Here is a 21906-nt window from a genome sequence, read left to right on the forward strand (position 1 = left end):
TAAAAATGAAAGCAACTCGTGAAAGTTTTGCTCAGCCACAGATCAAAATGATTAATGATGTAACTTCAAGCACCTGGGGTGGTATTTGGAGGTGCATGAAAGCACACACATTAAAAGGTGGGGGGAATGTGCTTGTTGCACAACTATGACTTTGATCTCTAGCACTGATGACAACAACAACAACAGCAACAACAACATAAACCCAACTCTGGGTACAGCAACATTCGTCTGCTATCTCAGAGCTGAGAAGGCAGAGACTGGCAGAAATCTGAGGCTTTGGAGGGACAGCCAGCCGAGGCTAGCCAGCAAGTCTCAGGCCTCAGGGAAAGACTTATAAACCATGAGTCAACAAAAATGTTGGCTCCTGAGGTTGACAAAGAACCTCAAAGCTGAACTCTTCTGTAAGCTAGCAAATTGCTTGTATTGGAATTTCTGCCACGGGGAGAGGAGACTTTGTGCCTGGACCCCGCCTCACACCCAGGGGCCGTCGTAGTTTCAGCTCTCCTGATGTCAGAGTCCATGTGGAGAAGACCTAGGGCTTTGCGAACTCTGACTGTGGAGTTCTGACACACATAAGTTCTTCAAAGCACACTCTAGGAGGTTGGCACCCGGCCTCTGTGTTTGGAAGCCCAGCTTCTCCCCAGCTAGTCAGCCACTGAGGGCAAATCTTTCTTAATGTTAAACAGAATTAGGAGTCACCACATCTAGACAGCTAGGAAGAAACCAGAGCACCCAGCTTTGTGGGACCCAGAGAAATGTCCCCTAAGGGATGCACACGTCTTCTCAACAGGTGTTCTGGTTCCAGTTGCAAGTGGGGGCAGGCAATGGGGGACTAGCTCTTGTGAAGCTCTGCCTTGTGCTAGGAAGTGGGTAGTTCCTGATGCCCATCCATGCCCCATTTCCAGGTAAGATTGGGGATCAGGGTCTAATGAGCTGTTTGCACAAGTACTCTATTTCCGGTGAAAGGTAACCCCACCTCCTCCCCACTCCCACTAAGAGCCTAGACTTTTATACTTAGGGGTCACCGTAAGTCTTCCTTTGTCCTCTTCCTGAAGAAAACCCCTGCTTCCATGGAGACTGCCAGCCATGGCTTCTGCTGGAGTCTTTGCTGCCGGGCCCCACCTCGTGTCATCCTCTCTGTAAAGCATGGCTTTTGCAGGAGGAGCTGCTGAGGGCTCCACTCATTTCACCCTCATGTGTCCTTTCTCGTGGGGACTAGAACACTGGTACGTCATCACCAAAAAGCCAATCTGCCCTGTTTGCCCACAGATGCCACCCCAAGACCTGTGTTGCTCCATCATAAGGTAGAAATCTCCCCAAGGTGGATACCTCAGACCTGCTTTCAAGTCTGTGCTAGTCACGAGGCGGGTGAAGACTCCCCTCCCCCACCCAGCAGAGTGGCCACCACTGCTAGTGAAGATAGCCCTGCCAGGGGCACATCTGAAATCCCACTGCAGTGGCAAAAATGGAATTGAGATCCAAGGTTAGAAGCAGCTTAGACACCACTTGGATGCTGATTCGGACAATGTAGAAGTCAGCTTCTGAATTCCAAAGTTATTTCTCCTAAGTACCCAACAGCATCTTCATCTAAACAAAAATGGCAGTATTATGCAAATGAAGTGACCTCATTTTTCTGCTATGCAATAAGAATTCTTAATTGTATCTCATGACAAGCCAGTTGCAATATCCCCTCAGCTGCTTTTTTTTTTTTTAAGCTGTCCTACTTTGATATCTGTTGTGTAATGTTTGTATATTTCTGAGCCAGATCCTTTCAAAGACTGCCTTTTTTTGTAAATTTGAGGCTATAGCTTTCAGGCTAACGTTTTAATGTAGATATTTTTATAGATTTTTCACAACATTTGACTCACTTTCTATTGTCGTGATAATGAAATGCTATTCTGTGTGTCACTGACCCCGACACAGTTGCACACCTGTAGCTGCCATTTTTTTTGTTGTTGATGTTTCTCATCCCTCTCAGACCCTCCTGAGCTCCAGGCCCTCCGCATTCTGGGGAGAGTGCTGCATTCCAAGACATGGTCACTGGGTTTGGTTTCTAAGCTACAAGGGTCTAATGTGAACCCTGATGCAGCACTTAGCCCATTTGTATCTCTCCTCTCTTTGTGTTTATGAGTCTGCTCTCTCTCTGCAGGGCTGGGGTTGGGTTGGCCCACGTGGTGGTTGGTGACTCTCACTGCCTAGCAATGAGTTTGCTCCACCCCCGAGGTTTTCTGGGCCCTGCAGACCTTGTTCATTCTCTACTGTCTCCTTGTTTTCAGAGGTCTACACTCAAGGCCTCTGAGCTGGGTTATGTCTCTTTGGGAAGCTTGAGCTCTTTGTACTTTGGGAGAGGGTTCCATTTGCCCCCGCCCCCAGAAGAGTGTGCTGAACGGATGCTCACACATGTTTTTTTTGTTTTTTCTTTTTCTTGAACTTCTTCACTCCAGGTTCTGGTTTGTGCATCTACCTGTCACAGGCCTCTTGTTTCTCTTTTTTAAATCTTAATTTATTATTTTTGGGACAGGTGCCCTTTAAATTGCCTCCCTGTTCTTCCTGTTTGGCCTGGCAGGATCTCAACTTGGGAGGACGAACAGACAAAGCATCCAAGGCAGCGATGCACGAAGTATGGGAGTCGGAATGGCTTCTGTAGGTTGTGTATGTGTGTGTGTGTGTAAGTGTGTGTGTGTGTATGTGTGCATGCTTACATGTGTGTGTGTGTGTGTGTGTGTGTACACGCACGCATGTATGTCTGCATTACTTAGGCTCCTCATGTTCAGCTCACTGTTTTATCTACTGAGCAAGCAGAAAACCCAGCAGTACTTCCAACATACGGGGACAGGGAGGCTTTTCTGTATGGGTAATCCAGTCTTAGAGGCCTCATGCAGCCTTTACTGTGGCACTCAGAGACTCCTGCATGTAGTGGCAGCCAAGGCAGGAATGCATGGGGCTGTGGCATTTGCAGGAATAAATTGCCCCTGGGCAGTTCTTGCCTTTGGTTATGAGATTGTAAATTATTTTCTCCCTTTTTGGTGATAATAAAGGACCCTTGTTGCACTTATTGTTTAATTTGTATATGGTGTGTAAAATACTTTCTTTGAAAGAAAACTCAAAACACAGAACGTGTATATCTGTGTGGATGTTCTGGGCCCGTGCTTTGCATGGGCCATGAGACTGGGCACTGGCATAGGTAAAGTCCTTGTTCTGGTCTGATGTTTTCTGCATGGGTGTTGGGGACCATATTTTTGTAAAAGAACACTTGTCACATGATCAATACAGCGAGAGCCTAGAAGCATTCCCCCAAATGTGTTGTTACAATAGGATCCCGTTCCAGGTCCCCACACTGTACATGGCATTTTAATAAAAGCTGAACTGTGCAAACGTTCTGGACTTCATTTCCGCTGCACAGCGTCTCATGTCTCAAGTATGTGAAGGACAGACTAGTCCCTGCGCAGAATCAGATGGAAGTTTTTCTCTTCAGAGTCTGCTGCACAGGGTCTCCATCCCTCTGATCCCAGTCACCTGGCCCCAGCATAGGGCAGACCTGCAGAGACCTAGTGGAGACAGTCCCTCTAATGGCGTTAAGTAGTCTCTGGGGTCTGGGGCTGGAGGGGGAAATGGCTGGCTATTCTGACATCACTCCTGGAAGCTGAGATGCATCCCAGATGTGTGGCATGCTTAGCTTGGTGGCAGTTTCTCAAAGCCCTCTGCCTGCTGACATGGAGAAAGCCCGTATGGTCTTAGGTCCCCTCAGAATGTCAGGGGCTCCGTGTCCTGAAAGGTAACACATGACACCCGGGGCCTAGTGCTTACTTGGCACTCAGAAAGAACATAAAGGGGGAGGGAAAGTTGCAAGTTTGACTCAGGTGATGGCTGGCTGTCTCCCTAGCCCTCTTCCCCCAGGCTGGCCTCTGCTCTGGCCTCTCTTATCCCTTGAGGATGAGTGAAAGCTGAGAGGTTGTGCCTCACCAAGACCCCGTGAGCCATGAGCAGGAATTTATGTCCCTTCAGGATAGAGGCCCAACAGGTGAATGTGTTTGTCTGAAGGGGGATTGTGAGGGAGAGATGGAGTGGACCCACATAAGGGACATGAGCCCTTTGAACCCTTGTTTGAGTCTGGGAATCAGTCTGAGGAGAGGCTCCAGGATGCAGTTGTTTTGAACATAAGAGCAGCTGGCATTTATTGTGCAGCCACTGTGTGCCACGCCCACCTTGAAGAGACAGGTGACTACATGTTGCTGTGCTAATTTACAGCACAACAGGGGCTAATGAAGAGACCCTTGAGAGGAGCTCTAGGCTCTTCATCCTACTTTGCCTGCTCCGTTCTGCCATGCTGATAACGGGGCGACCACGTTCTGCAAGTGTCTTTGAGAAAGGGGGCCACCAATGCCTGGACCTCAAAACTCCCCGAGAGACCTTGCTTTCTTCTCCACTTGCCCGAGTGGAAGGAGGCACCACCCATGGCTCTCCTGTCCTTTCCTGCAGACAAGAAACACATGGCCAGAGAGGAGATTCATGTACCTAAAAGTTTAGGGACAGAAGCTCAGGGGGAAGCGAACCAGGTGGGAGGTAGATCTGGTTCTCAAAACTGCAGAGTCTGGCCTGTGTGATGATGCAGACAGAAGCTTAAGGACTGGGAGAGACAAGTTCAAGGCCTCGATTCTACAAGGGGGTCAGGTACCTTTGGGCCCATATCTCGTTTCTCAGTCAGTTCCCAATCAGATGAAACATCTGTTGGTGACCTTGGAGAAACTGAAAATGAAGAATTCTCTTAGGTGAAGAAGGCAGACTCTCAGGCCTTGGGAGTGGGAGGCTGAGTCTCTTGCAGCATGGTCATGCGTGTCCACATGCAGCATGGTCATATGTGCCCACATACGCTGTGCACAAGCTTGGGCTGGGAGTGTGCAGGAGAGTCATGCACACCAGAAGGGGCATGAGCTGTTCCTGGGCCTTGCCTGGCCAGGCAAGAGGCCCAGTGAGACAATCTGGAAGGCTTGGTTTCACCTGGAATCACTTGAATTTTTTCTTAATCCCCCTGCGTGCGCCCCGCCCCCACCTCAAGGGGTTGGAGAGATGACTCTAGTTAAAAACACTGGCTGCTCTTCCGAGGACCAGGGTTGGATTCTGAGCATCATGGGGAGGCTCCAAACTGCAAATGCAGAGGATTTATGCCCTCTTCTGGCCTCCTTCGGTACTGCATTTATGTGGTGCTCATTTAGCCATTCACACTAATAGATGCAAGACATCAGACGGCGAGTTTCTTTGTACTCAATGATTAGCTATGAACACGTGCCTCCCCATGTAGTGACTTCCAAGGTCATGGTGAGCACAGAACTTGGGCAGGAAGTCCTGTGGCCCTGGTGGTTTGTCTCATCGCAGAGCTGCCCAGTATGTGTCCACTGCTTCCTACCCTTCAAGCCCACAAGATCATCTACCCTGGAGGCTGTGATGCAGGGATTCTCCGTGTGGTGTCCCAGGATATCCAGCTGAAGTAAGTGTGCAGTGTTCTCTACCTTCCGATACGAAGCGTGGCGGGGGTGAAGGGGGGTGGGGGAGGTGGAACTGGTGCACCATTCTTGACCTCACCAATGTGCTGATGCAAATGGGCTTCTTGGAGATGCTGTCTGCAAGGACTTGACAGCAGGCTTCCACCTTGCCCCACTTGGCGTCTTCTCTATTTTGCACTGCTGCATTTGCACCGCACTCGTGTCTCCTTCCCTCTAGTGGGCACAGGTGGCATGGGTTCTCATGCAGTTCCTCCCCTCACCAGACGTGCTTTTCATGGTTTCCAGTCCCTCTGGCTAAGAACAAGTAAGTGTATGTGTGCTCATCTTCATCTGGCCTTTGACTGGTGACTCAGAAACAGGGCTTTGTAAGCACATGAGTTATCTCATGCAGGCGTTTCAAGCCAGGTCTCACTTGGTCCTTGCACAAGGCTTGAGGGGCGGCACATATTCTGCACACACCGTGTCTCTGCCTGCTATATGTGACTGTTACTCTGGATGCAATGGGTGCTAAATGGTCCTCAGGGCATGACTGTGCACAGTGTGTGACTCGCTGCTGGCGTTTATCCTTTGTTGAGCCCTTTATACAAGTGGAATGCCGGTTTGAGAGGCAACACGGTTTGCTCGGACTCTCATAAAAGCCTTGTCTATCGAACAAGGTTGTGCGTGGCTCTATGTGACAGCACTCCAGTGGCTTAACTGAGGAGTGGGGTATTTTACTCACCTAACCACAAGCCCAGAGGGCTCAATTCTTCGGCTGGACCGGTTGTTCCATACCGCCATCACACACACACCCCAGATCCTTTCGTTTGCTTTTCCATTATTAGCATGTTGCAGGGTAGGTGCCCCATGGCTATTTTCATATCAGAAAACAGGTGTGGGAAAGAAGTGATCTGAGAGGTGTAAGGGGTAGGGTCCATACCAGGAAAACTTCCCCAGAGATCACCGGCGGACTAGGGCAGCTAGCTCCTGCAGTGTTGCAGATGCAAGTGAGCAGGCAGCAAACTCAGAGTTAACTTGGGGAGAAAGAGAGACTTGATATCAGGCGGGCAATTAGCATCATCTCTGGACCAGCTGGCCACCTGCCTGTGTGAGCTGTGTGATTTCCTCTCCACCAGCCCTCTTGGGCTTTGCTGTCTTGGCCTCTGGTGCCCTCCTTGAAGGTTATTTTGTCTGGGCACTGAGTAAATCCTGGCTTCTTGTCAGTGAGAATGATGTCCCTGTGTACTTGGCGTCTGCTGAAGGGACACGGAACAGAGGCATGGTGGGGCGGGAAGGCTTCTCAGAGCCCCAGTCCCGCCATCTTGCCGGCCCTTATTGGCATCAAGAGTGGACATCCCTCTCGCAGGATAAATGAGAAGCCCTAAGCAATGGAGACCGTTCGGAGCCTGAGGCTGGGGTTCTGAGGCAGCTCATTTATCAGCTGTGGAGGTTTTCCTAAAGCCCTGATTGAGGAGTTCTGTCAGCAGGAAGATCTATGACCTTTATCTCAAGAGTGACCATCTGTGCAGCGCTATAATCTTTCTAAGTCACAAGTGACGAGTAGAGGTGCGCGAGGCTTGGCATTGACTCTTGGAGGCAATTTTCCCCAGTTATTTGTCCTCCAGCCCTCCAGAATATTCTTGCATTGAACGGTAACTCCCCCTCCCCCCCCCCCCCCCCCCGCATGGCATCCTGCACCAAACTAAACCTGACAGTCCCGATAGAGCCGTGGGCCAGGTAAGGCTCCATATCCAGGCAGGGAGCAGGGAGCTAGGAATATCTCAGTGAAGACCTGGGTAGTAGTAGAGCATGCACCCTAGGCAGACAGCTCAGCTCAGCATCACCCCCTAGTGGGGGAAGAACACACCAGGGCGCTCATGGCTCTCTTGAGGGGCCTTTCCACAATCCTAGGCCTTCCCTTCATTTTCCTGAGTGGCTTAGGGCTGAGATAAGGGCACAGAGGGAAAAGCCTGAGGCCTCACATGGGATTCCAAGTGCGTTTTCTAGCCACAGATCCATCATTTTAATGTGGCCTGGCCTCCTCTTAGAATGATTAACTAAGAACCCTCTGTCCTTGTGCTGGTGGCTCCTGCAGAGCTGTGATAAGGAAGCCCACAAAACCGGCTTCCAACAGCTGAGGCATAGCACACACATGCGCGGGCATGCACGCAGGTCCTGCAAAGGCCGCTTGGTTTCTAGTGACTTCTCACAATATTTTATACCTGAATCTGCCTGCTTCTAAGCACTGGGAACCTGTGCATGTAAACAGCTGCTTCTGGGAAGGCTACAGATGTCTGGGAGAAGAGGCAAGTGGGGTGAATGAGGGAACTGACCTTTGCTGTGGCACTAGCTCTTCATCACAAGTGGAGTGTCAAATGGGCTGCAGAGCTGTGCGTGACTCTAGCAGAGCTCTCCCACTGGGCCTGGCCCCTGGGCCTCTCTGAAGGCCTATGGAGAAACTGCTTGGTGGTAAAGCAGTCTGTAGTTAGTCTGTGCCACTTCGGTGATTTTGATGTGCCGTGCGGTACCTGCTCTGGAGATAGGGTATAAATGGCAGGACCCTTGTTGTCATGGGCTCAGTGGAGCTGTGGAGACAAAGCTGTAAATGAGGCATTGAAACACTGTGGTGAGCCTGGGATGGGGACGAGGGTGGTGGTCTATGGAAGCCTGCAGAGAGGGCAGGGCAGGGCACAGGCGCAGTGATGGCAGTCTGAGTCCTAGAGAAGAGGTGGGTGGGATGCTGAGCCCGGAGGAGGAAGGAACCGCAAATACCAAGGCCCAGAGGCTGGAGAGATGGCCTTTGTGAGAAAGAAGAAATAGCCCAGCACGGCTGAATCTTGAAATAAATAAGGACATGCTGAGAAACGAAGCCAGCAAGAGTAATGCTAGGATACCCTGTGAGACCACAAGGAGGAGGTGCCTCTGACCCCATGTCTGTGGGGTGGCTTACGTAGCTAAAACGTGGCTAACGTGGAGTTCCTAAGAACTTGGACTAGTCAGGGTTCGCTAGAGAAACTGATAAAATGAACCTGTATATCGAAAGGGGGTTTATTAGAGTGGCTCATAGGTTGTGGTCCTGCTACTCCCACTGTGGGCGTCTAAGAATCCAGCAGTTGTTCAGGCCACAGGCTGGATGTCCCAGCTGGTCTTCAATGCATGGCAGAATCTCAAAAAAGGAGGCTATCATGCCAGCAAAGGAATGGACAGCAAGAATGAGAGCTAGCAGGCATTTCCTATGTAAACGCTGCCAGCAGAAGGCATGGCTCAGAAATCTCCCCCCTCTAAAGATCTAGATTAAAAGTAAGTTTTCCCACTTCAAATGATTTAATTAAGGGGAAAAAAAGTCTTTCACAGGTGTATCCAGCCTCTAGTGTTTTATTAATCTAGAGGTAGTCATGTTGACAACCGAGAACAGCCGTCACAGAGGTCAGCTCTGAATGCTCAGATCCAGGCGGGAGAGGGAGGGGGAAAACAGAAGTATAGCATGGCTACAGAGAGGCCTCGCCTGTCCGTCCTTGGGGAGCTGTCGAGTTGGGTGGCCTTTCAACGTTGTTTTGACACATGGAACCAATAGTTTTGCATTCCTGAAAAAAAATCATCCACTTACACCAAAGGCACTGGCGACAGAAGAAAATCGGACCTCATTAGAATAAAAAGTTCCGTGCTTCAAATGAGACCAACAAGAAAACAAAAGGACAGCTCACAGAATGGGAGAAATATTTGCAAATCATATTTCTGACAAAAGCTGAGCACCAGAGCCCGTGGAGGGAGGGGTGGGGGGGTGGGGGGAAGAGACAAACGCACAAAGATAGATAACCAGATGTTTAAAATGGGTGACGAATTTGAGCAGCTGTTTTTCCAGAGAAAATATACGAATGGTGATAAGCACCCTGAAAACAGCTCAGCATCCTGGATGATCAGGGAAATGCAAAAGGAAACTACAAGGAGCTCTGCTGCCACAGGCACATCAGGACAGCTGGCAACCAAGGCCAGTAGCAAGGACTGACAAAGGCTCATGGGAGAGAAGTCCTCATCTGCAGCCAGTGCTAACGTGCGGCCACCGCACAGCCTCTGAAGGACCAAACTGGCAGTTCCTCAAAAATTAAATGTAGACAAGTGATATTGCCCGGGAAGTCCTGCTCCAGGGATGTGTCCAAGGAAATGGGAGACAGAAGAGGAACCACACACAACCTTGTCTATAAAGCTGTGTGTGGCATTGCATATCTTTAATACCAGCACCTGGGAGTCAGAGGCCAGAGTTAGCCACCTGCTTCTGAGAACCTGAGACTTTCTAAGAGCCTGGTCTACATAGTTAGTTCCAGTCCAGCCAGAGAGACACTGTCTCAAACAACAGCAAAATAAAACAACACACACATGCAAATTTTTAGATGAATTTTCATAGCAACTTTTTTTTTTTGGTTGTTTGGCTTTTTGAGACAGGGCTTCTCTGTATAACAGAGCCCTGGCTGTCCTGGACTCTTGTAGACCAGGTGGGCCTTAAATTCACAGAGATCCACCTGCCTCTGCCTCCAGAGTGCTGGAATTAAAGGCAAGTACCACCATGTCTGGCTTGCAGCTTTATTATTATTTCCTTTTAAAAATTCAAGACAGGGTCTCTCTGTGTAGCCCTGGCTGTTCTGGAACTCACTATGCAGACCAAGCTGGCTTGAACTCACAGAGAACTTATTTCATTCTTCTGCCTCGGGAGTACTGGGATTAAAAGCATGGGCCACCACGCCCTAACAACATTACATATAATAACTCAAAAGTATTGTCTAAAAAGTGACTACTTGCCCATTAGCTATGAATAGATTAACAAAAGTTTCCCCAGCCATATGGACTATATTGAAATGCATCAAATAATATTGTGAATATTATTCAATATTTAATTGAATGAAGTGTTGATAGAATCTATGACCTGAATGTGCCCGCAGCCTGCATTAGAAATGTAATGCACACTTGAGATCAGACACCCAGTACCCACATAAAGTCAGGTGTGAGCACACATGTCTGTAACCCCCGTGTGAAGGAGGTTGAGTAGAGACAGGAGGATCCCTGGGGCTTGCTGCCAGTCTAGCTTAAAAATGGGGAGCACTAGGCTCAGTGAGAAACCCTATCTCAAGGGACTAAGGCAGAGAGCGCCAAAGGAGGGAGCCTAAAGTCCTCCCCTGGCTTCATTCAGCACACACATGCAGGGCAGGCATGTGTCTTCTCACACATATGTGTACATGCACACATATACTTAAAAATAAAATTTTAGCTCCCGTGCAAGAGGGTGGGAGGTGAGGCCTAACAGGAAGGCCATTCAGGCTCCACCCTCACGGATGTGTTAGTGTGGCAGCCTTGAAAAGGCTGAAGGCTGCCATTTAATCTCTTGTCCCTGCCAACTCTCATGTCTTTTCTGTTCTCAGCATGGACAACACGGATGGATGGAGGTCCTTTCTAGATGCTGCCTTGAGAATAGAGGGTCCTGAGTTGGGTTTCTTTCTTGGTGGTGGGAGGGGCCAGCTGCAATAGCTCATTCTTCACTTTAGAAAGACTATCTCTGTCTGCCCCACAGCACTGGACTCGTGAGAATTCCACTGAAGTAGAAGGAACACCTCGAATTTTGCTTGGATTTATTTCCCATCCTCCGATGCATGTGATGTGTTACCAGTAAGTCCAAAGTGGTTGCTGCCTTCCGCTCGCTTGGTTTAACAGCCAGGGTTGTCAATATAGTGCACCAGTGTGATATTGTGTGGAAGATGAAAGATCACCATTCCTTCAAAGTAAGTTGTGACACAGGACAGGAAAGTTAATATGTCCCTGAGGAAAAACAGTAGAGGTATACTGCTGGCCTTGCCAACTGAAGGCAGAGATTGCTTCTGGTGGTCCTTAAGGGCAGGTACTGAGAAAAAGGGAATTGTTAGGTCAACAGCTGCACACCATCTACCAGATGTGTTGATCTGCTCAAGTAAGGACACCCTGTACCGCAGCTGTAATCAGAGTTACTCCCTGATTGAGTTTTCTATAGTGAACTGTCATTCTCCACGTTCCACCTGTCTTCTGCACTGGCCAGACAGGAGAGCTAAAGCAGATGTGGCAGGGACCACCACCCCTGCATCTTTCAAGTCCCTGATGGTGGCACTAATTTCTGCATTTCCTCCAGGGATATGATGTTGTTTTTGATCAACTATGTTCCCTGGCAGAGGCAACTCTGAAGGTTTGCATTACTCTTTGCAACCATAACAGCCCTTGCTCCATAGGTCAGGGAGCCAGTGTGAGAGTTCTGTCAACTTCTAAGTATATCTATTGCAATTATAAATTCTGGGACTTGGGGAATAGCCACAGGATGAGTTTGGGTACCCACTTGACCTAATGTGAACCAGACGTCAGCCAACACTCTTAACCACCTGGCCTCTGTAAGTCTCTGCTTTAACCGGAGGGCCACAGTTTTACTTGGGGTCTCCCAAAGTCAAGGTCAGTTCAGAACCAGCATCCAATACATGCCAGAAAGTCTGATTGTTTCTTTTCTCCTATTGTTCAGTTACCTCTGGGGAAGGACTGGAGAAAGGCTGACCAGAAAACTTCTAGGTATTTATTTTACCAAGGCCCTTCCTCAAGGGAGTCTGGCCTTCCCTTCACTCAGTGGGTTCTGGGTCTGCAAAATGGCTCAAGTCTAGGCTCAAAGTGGTTCATGGCCTGAGATTCATCCTTTTGCCGTGATCCAGTGTAGCCTTTCTTTCACTTGAGAATGTTCTGCTTATACAGATCAAACAAAAATGCAGCAGGCTTCTTATTGATTTCATGCCCAGAAACACCGTGATTGATTAGCCAGTACTGAAGGTCCATACGAGTCATGCCATTATAAAATTCACTTGGCCTGTGTTGTCCATTATGGGTCAGGTCATTATGGACGTGGCTTTGTTTATGCTGCCCATCATGATAGTTTTGGTCCCCTTTGGCGATTCAGTGCTGCCACTTGGTCCCTGTTTCTTCAGGGCCCAACTAAACCACTGCATTTAATTCATCCACTGAGCATTGGTGTTTCCAACCCCAAGGTCTGGCGGGTGTTGTTGCCCCTCCCGCCATTTTGTATCTTCTAGGACCGGTGAAGGGCGTGTCTCATGGGCCATCCCATTGTAGAGGATCAGCTTTACACAATTACCAGCTCTAGTATTCCAAGTGCATTGAGCCTTAAAATCTTCATCAACTAAGTCAAGGGATACCAGGCATCTCCAGCCCCAGTAGGCCATCTTTAGACAGATGCCCAGCACACTATTCAAATCAAACCAACGTTTAAAACTTAACCAACTGTTCAAGCTTCCATATTAAACCTAGAATCTCTGCTCAGTGGTCCTGTATCGATAAACTCAGCCTGATCCAGTCACATGTCCCTTCCACTGTCATCTCTGCACCCTCCAAGTCTGTCCCCACACACATTGCCCAGACTTCTGCTTGAATGAATTAGCAAACTCATGAAGCTCCTTAGAGGTGCAGTGCACGTTCTACCTCTTTCTAGGAGCCTGCTTAGCCTCAAGTCTAGTTATAGGTCTAGAGACAACTATTGGTGGGCCCTGTGGGGCATCACTATTGTCCTTCCTGGCAACTCCTTCAGAGAACGTCACTGCTGGTTTAGTAGACAATGAAGGGTTAATTTCCTCAAAGGTGAAAAACACAGCATTTCAGGAGTTGGGGTGTGAGTACATCTTCTACTGAGGGTGGAGAGACTGCTTCCTCAGGTGAGACAAGCCCAAGAGAATCTGAGGGCTCCAAGTCCAGCTTTGGTATGGTCCACCCACCAACCATTCCTTTTCCAAGTCACAGGATTCCATTATCTGCCAATTAGTGCCCTGACTGCAGTGGCTGGCACCCTCTGAGGCTGGGGCTTCAATTTTTGCTAGAATTCTGCTAACCTTATAATGAGGGCTTTGATTTGATTTTCTGCAACTTGAGTTCTGTGCCTGCTGGAGAGAAGATTCTCTTCTGGGCACAGTTAGACTCTTTTAGACTGTTTGTGCGCATCTGGAGTTGGTCAAGTTTATACTATCTTTGTTGGACCTCACTGTGTTCTGAAGTTGGATAATTTTGTCACAGAGCTCATTCCTAACCGTTATCACTTTATCCAGAGATGCTAAGAGCAGCCAGCCAGCAGCGTCATTTTCATCACAAGTTTTGTATACAGGGTTACCCCATCATTGTCACTCACTGTGGGGCCAGAAAGCCACAGCAAGAGTGAGGCCCAGGTGTGTCCAAACCTGGAAACTCTCATTCTGAAGCAGGCAGAAGTACAGCTGTTCCCTCATTGCTCTGGGCCTGCATGTCTCAGCACACACAGCCTGTGCAGCCCCCACCTCTGCCACCTTTGAGGTAGTCACACAGCCTGGTTTCAGGTTAAACCTCCTCCTTCCTTAGAAGGGCATGTCCAGCTAGCACCTGGAATCCCTCCATGCAAATGCAGCATTCCCAACACCTCAGCCCCAGCCAATGATATACACTCACCCTGAGTACCCCTATCCACTTCCCTAAGGTTTATACAGCCCTTATATGCCCCTAGTAAAGAGCTGTTTCACTGAAAACCGTTCAGAGAAGGCTGTTCTCCCACACTCACTGACGACCAAGATCCTGCTAACCCATCTGCCGGCTAGGCTTAGTTTCATTCCTTCCAGTCTGGCCAGTGTACAACGGTGCCTGGAAATCCCAAGGGCAGCAGCAGACCTGGTCAGGCAATCACACAATTGGTGGACCAAGATAATCAAATGCATCTGTCTTCTTAAGCTCGTAAAGTAGCTCAAACCACGAGCTTTCAGTATTCTCTGAGCTCCCAGGAGAGGATTCAGTAACTGTAGGTGTTGGCAAATTGGAAAGGCTGTTACAGATACTTAAAAAAATTCATCAGTATACTTCTGTTTCTCTAGAACCACTTCTGGTATCAAAATCTGTGTTAGTCAGGGCTCTTTAGAGGAACAGAACACTCACACATATCTATATCCATAACTCTATATATGCACATATACGTATATATGCATACATATGCACACACATGTATATATATTTATATGGGATTAATTAGCATAGAATCCAATTGTGGTTCAGCTAGTCTGACAATGGCTGTTTGCCAGTGGGGGGTCCAAGAATCCAGTAGTTGCTCAGTCCACGAGGCTCGATGTCTCAGCTGTTCTTCAGTATACACCAGAATCCCCAAGAAGTAGGCTCTAATGCTAATGAAGGAATGGACTTGCCAGCAAGAGTAAGAGCAAGAAGGCAAAGAGCAAGCTTCCTTCTTCTTCATCCTGGATATAGGCTGTCAGCAGAAGGCGAGGCTTAGAGTAAAGGTGAATCTGCTGGCCACAAAAGATCTGCATTAGAAGTATGTCTTTTCATTTCAGATGATTTAAGTGAGAGAGAGAGAAAAATCCCTCACAGGTGTGCCAAGACACATGGGTTTTAATTAATTTCAGTTCTAGTCACGCTGACAACCAAGAAGAGCCATCACAGTCTCCTTATGTGGTATTGGTTATAGCTATACAAGTGGACTAAAGTCCTAGGTAAACTTTGGAAGTGCGCTAAGTGGAGAAAGCACATTGTATGATTCTGTTTACATTAAAAGTCTGGAGTGGGCAAGTCCGCAGAGACAGAGGTTGACTGCTGGCTGCCAACCCCAAGGGTGTGTGGAGGAAGTGACTCTTAATGAACATGGGGTATGTCTGCCGTCTTAGTTGCTTAAGATTTTATTTGATAGGTCATATGTATCTCAGCCTGGCCTTGAACTTGCTATATTCTGAAGATCAGTTTGAACTTAGGATCCTTCTGCTTCCTCCTCCCAAGTGGTAGGAGTTCCAGGGCACTGCTGTCTCAGTTTGGGTTTCTATCGCTGTGAAGAGACATCACGGCCACAACAGCTCTCCTAAAGGAAAACACTGAACTGTGGCCGTTGACAGTTTCAGAACTTTAGTCCATTGTCATTATGTTGGGAAGCATGGCAGCGTGCAGGCAGACATGGTGCTAGAGGAGGAGCTGAGAGTTCTACATCTGGATCAGCAGGCAGCAGGAACAGAGAGTAAAGCCCCTGGGCTTGAGCTTTTGAGACCTCAAAGCCTGCCCCATAGTGACACGCTTCCTCCCACAAGGCCACACCCACTCAAACAAGGCCACGCTCACCTCCTATAATGTTACTCCTATGAGCCTATGGGGCTATTTTTATTCAAACCACCATAAGCGCCTAGTTTTATGTGTTGCTGGGGACTTCATATATGGCAGGCAAGCACTCTATCAACTAAGCTGCAGCCCAGCTCATAATGATGGGGATGTTCTGGACTTAGATACAGATGATGGTTGTACAACCTTATGAATGCGCCAAAAGCCACTGAATGTAGTTTGAAAGGGTACATTTTCAGTTAGGAGCACTGGCTGCTCTTGCAGAGGACCTGAGTTTGATTCTCAACAGCCACATGGTGGCCCACGAATGCAGTCCCAGGGGATCTGATGCCCTCTTCTGGCCTCTGTTTGCATCTGTACACATGTGGGGCACAGACATACATGCTGGCAAACACTCATACTCATAAAATTAAAAATAAATTTTTGGATGGAGAGATGGCTCCACGGTTAAAAAAGTTTATGATTATATAAATTATGATTCAAGTCAAGAAACTGCTACTGAATGCATACCGGCCCCACTCCCCTCCCCGAGGACCATCTATCTTGGGGGAGGCAGCTCCCTCTGATGGTGGCGATGTGTGGAGCAATGCTCAGGTGTGAGCCACTAGCAATGACACACTAAGGAGAAGGAGGGCCTTTGGCGATCTGGCTACCCACCTCAGCACTTACCGCAGAAGGAGCCACTATGAAGGTGGCTGACTCAGATAGCAACTTTCACATGGGACCTTTGAGACCATCCCCCAGTACAGACATTCTCAGCCTCTGCTTCAAATGTGCAAATGGACAAGAGATGAAACTGCTAGCTCAAAGCTCAACACACCATGGGAGTTTGAGCAGTAACGTGAACTTGTGCCCATCCAAGGCTTAAGTCAAGTCTCAGTGTGAATTCATGCATGATATTGTCTGTTTATCACTCACTGGAAAGAGGATGAGGACCATGCCCCTCCTGTTACCCAGTAACCAGAATTGAAGATGATTCTAAGACTAGATGGCTCTGTCCATAAAGTGCCTGCTGCCCAAGCATTAGGACCTGAGTTCGGATCCCCAGAACTCTTGTAAAGAGCCAGGTGTGGCAGCTCCCACCTCTAAGCCCCAGAGCTGGTGAGTGGTGAGGATAAGATCTCCAAAGATTATCAAATCAATGGGCTTCAGGTTTGATGTCAAAAACTAAAGGCAGAGAGTGATTTAGGAAGACACCCAATAGCAACTCCAGGCCTTTCTCCATACATGCACATATGTGTACATGCACACTAACAAGTATATGCACCACACATGTGTACACACATACATACACACACACATGTGTGTGTGTGCACAGCATGCACAAATTCAAAGAAAAATTGTCAACCCAATATGAGGTAGTCCCATTGCACTTAAGGGAGGTGCCATAATACCAATAATTTTGGGCAACAATCTTTCCACAAACCACCACAGGGAACTAAGTAAGGGATTAGCAGAATTTTGTTTTCAGATAAATATTTTTTTTTTGCTTATGCTCTGACAACTTGTTTGTACTAAATATCTAGTATCAGAAGGCATCTTATTTATAAAAGAATTGTAGACATCAATATTACAGTTTCCTGTCAACTGCTCCCACACCTAAACACATTCCCTTGATGGCAGGGGGAGAGTTATGGATTTCAATAAAGAGAGTCAGGGCTGACGGAGATGCTGCCTGATGGCTGTTTTCCTCGTAGCATCCAGTCGACGTAGCTTTACTGCAGATGATGGAGAATCCAGCGCATCGTGGTTGACTCCAATGCCATCCACTCCCCAGGCTTCTTGTTCCTTGGGCCCCATGTCTGTGTTTCCTTGGTGCCCCGTGCCTCGAGTTGCCAGGTGTATTTTTCTTGTTGCCATTGGTAGCTTTCTTCAAATGGAAGATGGGAGGTGCAGGGGACAGAAAGAGTCCCTAGAAAGACACTGTGGGTTTTCAGACTTGAGAAAAATCCGCCCAGCGAGTTCCTCTGCTTGTTTATTGTAGTCTTAGAGTTCAACCAATGAACAGTGGTGGCTGTGCAGAAGGTTCCTGTCTGTCAAAGTCAACAGGTTGTTTCAGCGTGATTGCCCAGGCACAGATCAAGGGGAAGGAGGCCGAAGGTACCAAGGCTTACGTGTCACCAGGAGAGCTAGAAGAGGATACAGGGAAAGAACACCAGGGTGACAGGCAAATCCAGGGGCTCTGGGGATGCGCTGTTCAGCTGCAGCCCACAGCCCACTGCTGTGGGTGGCTTGGGGCGTGGCCTTTCTGCTTCCAGCGCCTTACCATCGATATGAGGGCAGAATAGTTTTCCACTCTCTGGGTTGTGGAGGCTACTGACAAGCTAACACATGTATGGCGGGCATGAAAGCGGGGCAGAGCGGTAGAAGGAGGGTGAGGCTGTCTGGGTCTCTCTCATCATGTTCTGGTTTTCCTCACAGGCCTCCCACTTGCTGCCTGGTGGGAGGAAAAACACTTCAATTTTAGTCGCCTGGTAAATTTAGTCTTATTTAAAAGCTGAAGTAATTGTCTTAGACAGTTCTCAGATACGGATGGTTGTGAGCCACCGTCATAGACACTGGAAAAATGAAGCCAGGTCCTCAGCAAAAGCAAGAAGCATTCTTAACCACCAAGCCATCCTCCCTAGCCTCTGCCTTTATGCTTCTTCAGCTCTATCTGGCTTTCATTGTCTCGCAAGAATGACACAGATTCAGATGTGCCGGTTATGACACATCATTTTCTAGCATAGCCTGCTGTGGCATTTGCTGATTTTCAAAGGGATTTCCCCTGAAGGATGACTAACTCCTCTCTGATTGTCCATGCTTTACTTCTGCTTCCTTCTGAGCAGTCTAAGCACTGGACAAGCTCACTCCGCCAGCAGCTTCTCCTTCCAGGACTCCTATTGTTCTTTCTTTACTACCAAGCAGAATCTGGTTACTACCATTGACCCTCCCAAGTATCAAAAACATATTAAGAGAGCCTTAGTATCCTATTTTGAGCCCAAGGCATTGACCCACTGGTTCCTTCCTGTAAGAAAAGGCACAAGGCAATCCCTGTCAGTCAGCTTGAATTGGCTTCAGAGACTAAACTGATTTGCTGTCTGGGTTTATGCACTTGCCCTTGGGTTCCTTGTCCGGTGAAAACGATGTGTTTTTCTGGTGCTCCCGATGTAGTGAGCGGTGCACAGAGTTGCAGTATTAGGGACAATTCTATAGCTGTCACAAGTGTGTGAAACTGGTGATGTAAAACCATGAGGTAGTTCGTGCCTTCCCCATAACAGTGTGAAATTTGCAGTTTGTTTTCAAGTATGCAAAAATACCATGAGCATGTCATGGGGGTGTGGCAGGGACAACACAAAATTGTACCTTCCCTCGAGCATTTTTCACATAAAAAAGGTGTCATGGCTACTCCTAGATCTTAAGGAGATTCTAGAAGCTTCTCCTCCTTTTGCCTGCAGAGAGGTTCTCAAAGATCTTTCGTGAGTTCTATCTTTAGGCATACATGTCTTACTTGTGCACCAGCCCGGCCCCCCTCATGTGCCTTGGATATGTAAAGTTCATAATCACCAATTCTTGCACTCCTGGTGTGAACCCATTACCCTTCTGGATGATGACTTACTTCTCTGTGTAAATCCGCTTGTTCCTACAGTGGTCTTAAGGACCAGGGACCAGCATCCTCATCCCAGGGCTGATGAGATGGCTCACAGTGGTTGGGTAACCTGGATGTTAGGATCTGGGCCCAGGGCTGGCTGGTACAAAAGCCTTAGCTAGACTTCAGAGAGCGGAGGGCCAGCGTTAGGTAAATTACTGAATACTGTGAAATAAACAAAACAATGTCCTGCTCAGTGCTCAGGGACAGAGATGCCCCTGAATCAGGAAACCTGGGCTCCTGGCTTTTTGCTTTATAAGCCACGCGGCCCACACCTGTTTTTCTGCCTGCAGTTTTCGCTGGCCTGAGGGGATGGCTCCCAAGTCAATAGTGCCACTTGGTGTCACCTCCTGAGGGTTTCAAATCCCACATAGTGTGGTGGAGCTCAGTGGTAGAGCACTCACTTTGGTTGTGGAGTTATGGATTTGTTCCCTAGTACCCCCAACAAACACATACCAAAGCACCTACTGTGTGTGTGTGTGTGTGTGTGTGTGTGTGTGTGTGTGTGTGTCCCTGTGTTATAGCTCAGGCCATCTCAAAATATCCTTAAGCAGAAAAAAAAAACAAACAAACAAAAAAAAAACAAAACCCACACACATTTGAGTTTAAAGACAGCCCCTGCTCAGTCCATCTGGCTGTGGAGGGTTCTGGCTCTCTTGAGGCCCTGCTTTGGCAGATTTTTAACCATGGACGTCCTTGAGCTGTATCTCCCCACCTCTCTCAGTCCAGCGATGTCCTTTCTGCTCTTAGTTCCCTGGGCCCCAGCCACACAGAGATTTGCCTCCTGTCCTGTTTGCATACAGGACCACGGACCAGATGAGAGGAGATCCAGTCCAAAGGAGAACTCAGCTGGGAGAAGAGAAAAAGCACTACCGCTGTTTTGACACAGGATGTGTGATTTCCGTGGGCCCCAGAGATTGGGTCTGACTTCCTTGGCAAGGCCAGGTTCTCCATTTGTCATAAATTATTAGACCTTTGCACATAATCGCAGCACATGAATTAGACCCTGGAGCAAATGTCCATGGTTGTCTGCTTGCCTGGCACTTGATATCAGGCCTGGTCCCTGTGTTACCCGGCCAATTCTGCCAACAGCAGCCTAGGGACCTACAGGCCCAGGGCTCCACCTCAAGTATACACCCTGTGCTGAAGAACACAGCGTAGATCCTGCAGAAGGGCTGTCTGGGAGCAGCAGGAGCGGCAGAGCACTCCCACGGTCTCAGAATAATTTGGTTTTATTACAAGGGTTTTCATTTTGATGGCAACATTATTCTTTTCATGGAAGAAATTATCTTCAAATTATTTAATTTTTCTCTTTTATCTCTGGGGGTACATTGGGGGTATATTGCTGCAGCCTTTTCAGATTGCTGGAGAAAACTGTCCTATCACTGTTCCCCTCAGGGCCACGTTGGGAGCAGGAGGACGTATATTCCTGCTACAGAAGTCATTCAACGCCTGAAATAAGCCCGAGGTATTTGTGCTGTTGAAAGAGGCTCTGGGCTGCTTGGCTCCTCCAGAGAGGCGTGTCCTCAGCTGGGCAAGAGCTGAGCTTTCTTCTTGAGAGACTCTTCTTGCTTTTGTGCAGTTACACGTGTACTATTATAGAGGCAGGTCCCGGCTACAAGAGCTGCTTTCTCTATTTTGTGATCTGCGATTTTAATTTTGTAAGCAATGAAAAGGAGCTGCTGCTGGTTGAACTGCTGCCTCAGTGAAGCCTGGGGAGAGCCCTGGGGCTGGGAGCTGGAGTCTGGGGTGGGTGGGGCCAGTGGTGAGGTAGGTGAGGTAGGTAGGTTGAACCTCACTGATGTTACCAGGCCCAGCAGTACCATGGTGCCAGTTTCCAGCCAAGAAGTAGCTCTGGAGGGAGACACAAGGTCAAAGTTCAAGTTAACTTGGAAACAATCTGCCTAATCCCCATTGGCTTCTCTAGCCAGGGTCAGGGGTCAGGCCCATTAGGTAGCCTGAAAAAGGAGCCAGGGAAATGCTCTGGGTAGCCAAGAGCATCAGAGCGAAGTGCAGCAAGGAGACTGCGCCCTCTAGTGCCTTTCCATCTCTGCCCTCTGCTGGCTCCGTGAATTTCTTCGCTTGATTAACGGATCTGCTTCAAAGTCCCCAATCAGGCCTGCCAGGACCGCAGCGACTAAATCCAGTTGCTTTATCACAAACCCACAAAACTCACCTTTATCTCGTGGTGTCGCCGCAGCTGTTAGCTGCACGCGTATATTTTGGGGTTTTCTCTGCCTCTGTGGCCTGAGTCTCCAGTATGGTGTTCCCTAAAGAGACTAGCACACAGACGGGCACACAGTAGATGCTCAAAGCTATTTGCTGAGTAGACCGAGGTTTATCCCTTGGCTGGGGCCAGCCCCATCGTTGAAGGACTTGTCTGGGGGAGTGTTTCCTTGTAATTTTTGAACAGTAAGAGTTCATTGTGTGATACATTGATAGTCATGAGAAAGCAAACCGCAGATGAAATAGCAGGTGCCCCTCACTCTGCGTTCTTGTCACTTCCAGCCTTTGGTAAGGGCCGTGGCCTCATTTTCCGTAGAGGTTGTCAGGACCTGCTTCCTTCAGTGTGGCTGTAGGCACATATTTCTTTTCAGAGCTCAGTGTGCCATGCCACTTTACTTCTGCAGGGCTTTCCGTCCTTGTACCATATGGACACAC

This window comes from Acomys russatus, unplaced genomic scaffold (assembly GCF_903995435.1).
Source record: "Acomys russatus unplaced genomic scaffold, mAcoRus1.1, whole genome shotgun sequence".
Taxonomy (NCBI): Eukaryota; Metazoa; Chordata; class Mammalia; order Rodentia; family Muridae; genus Acomys; species Acomys russatus.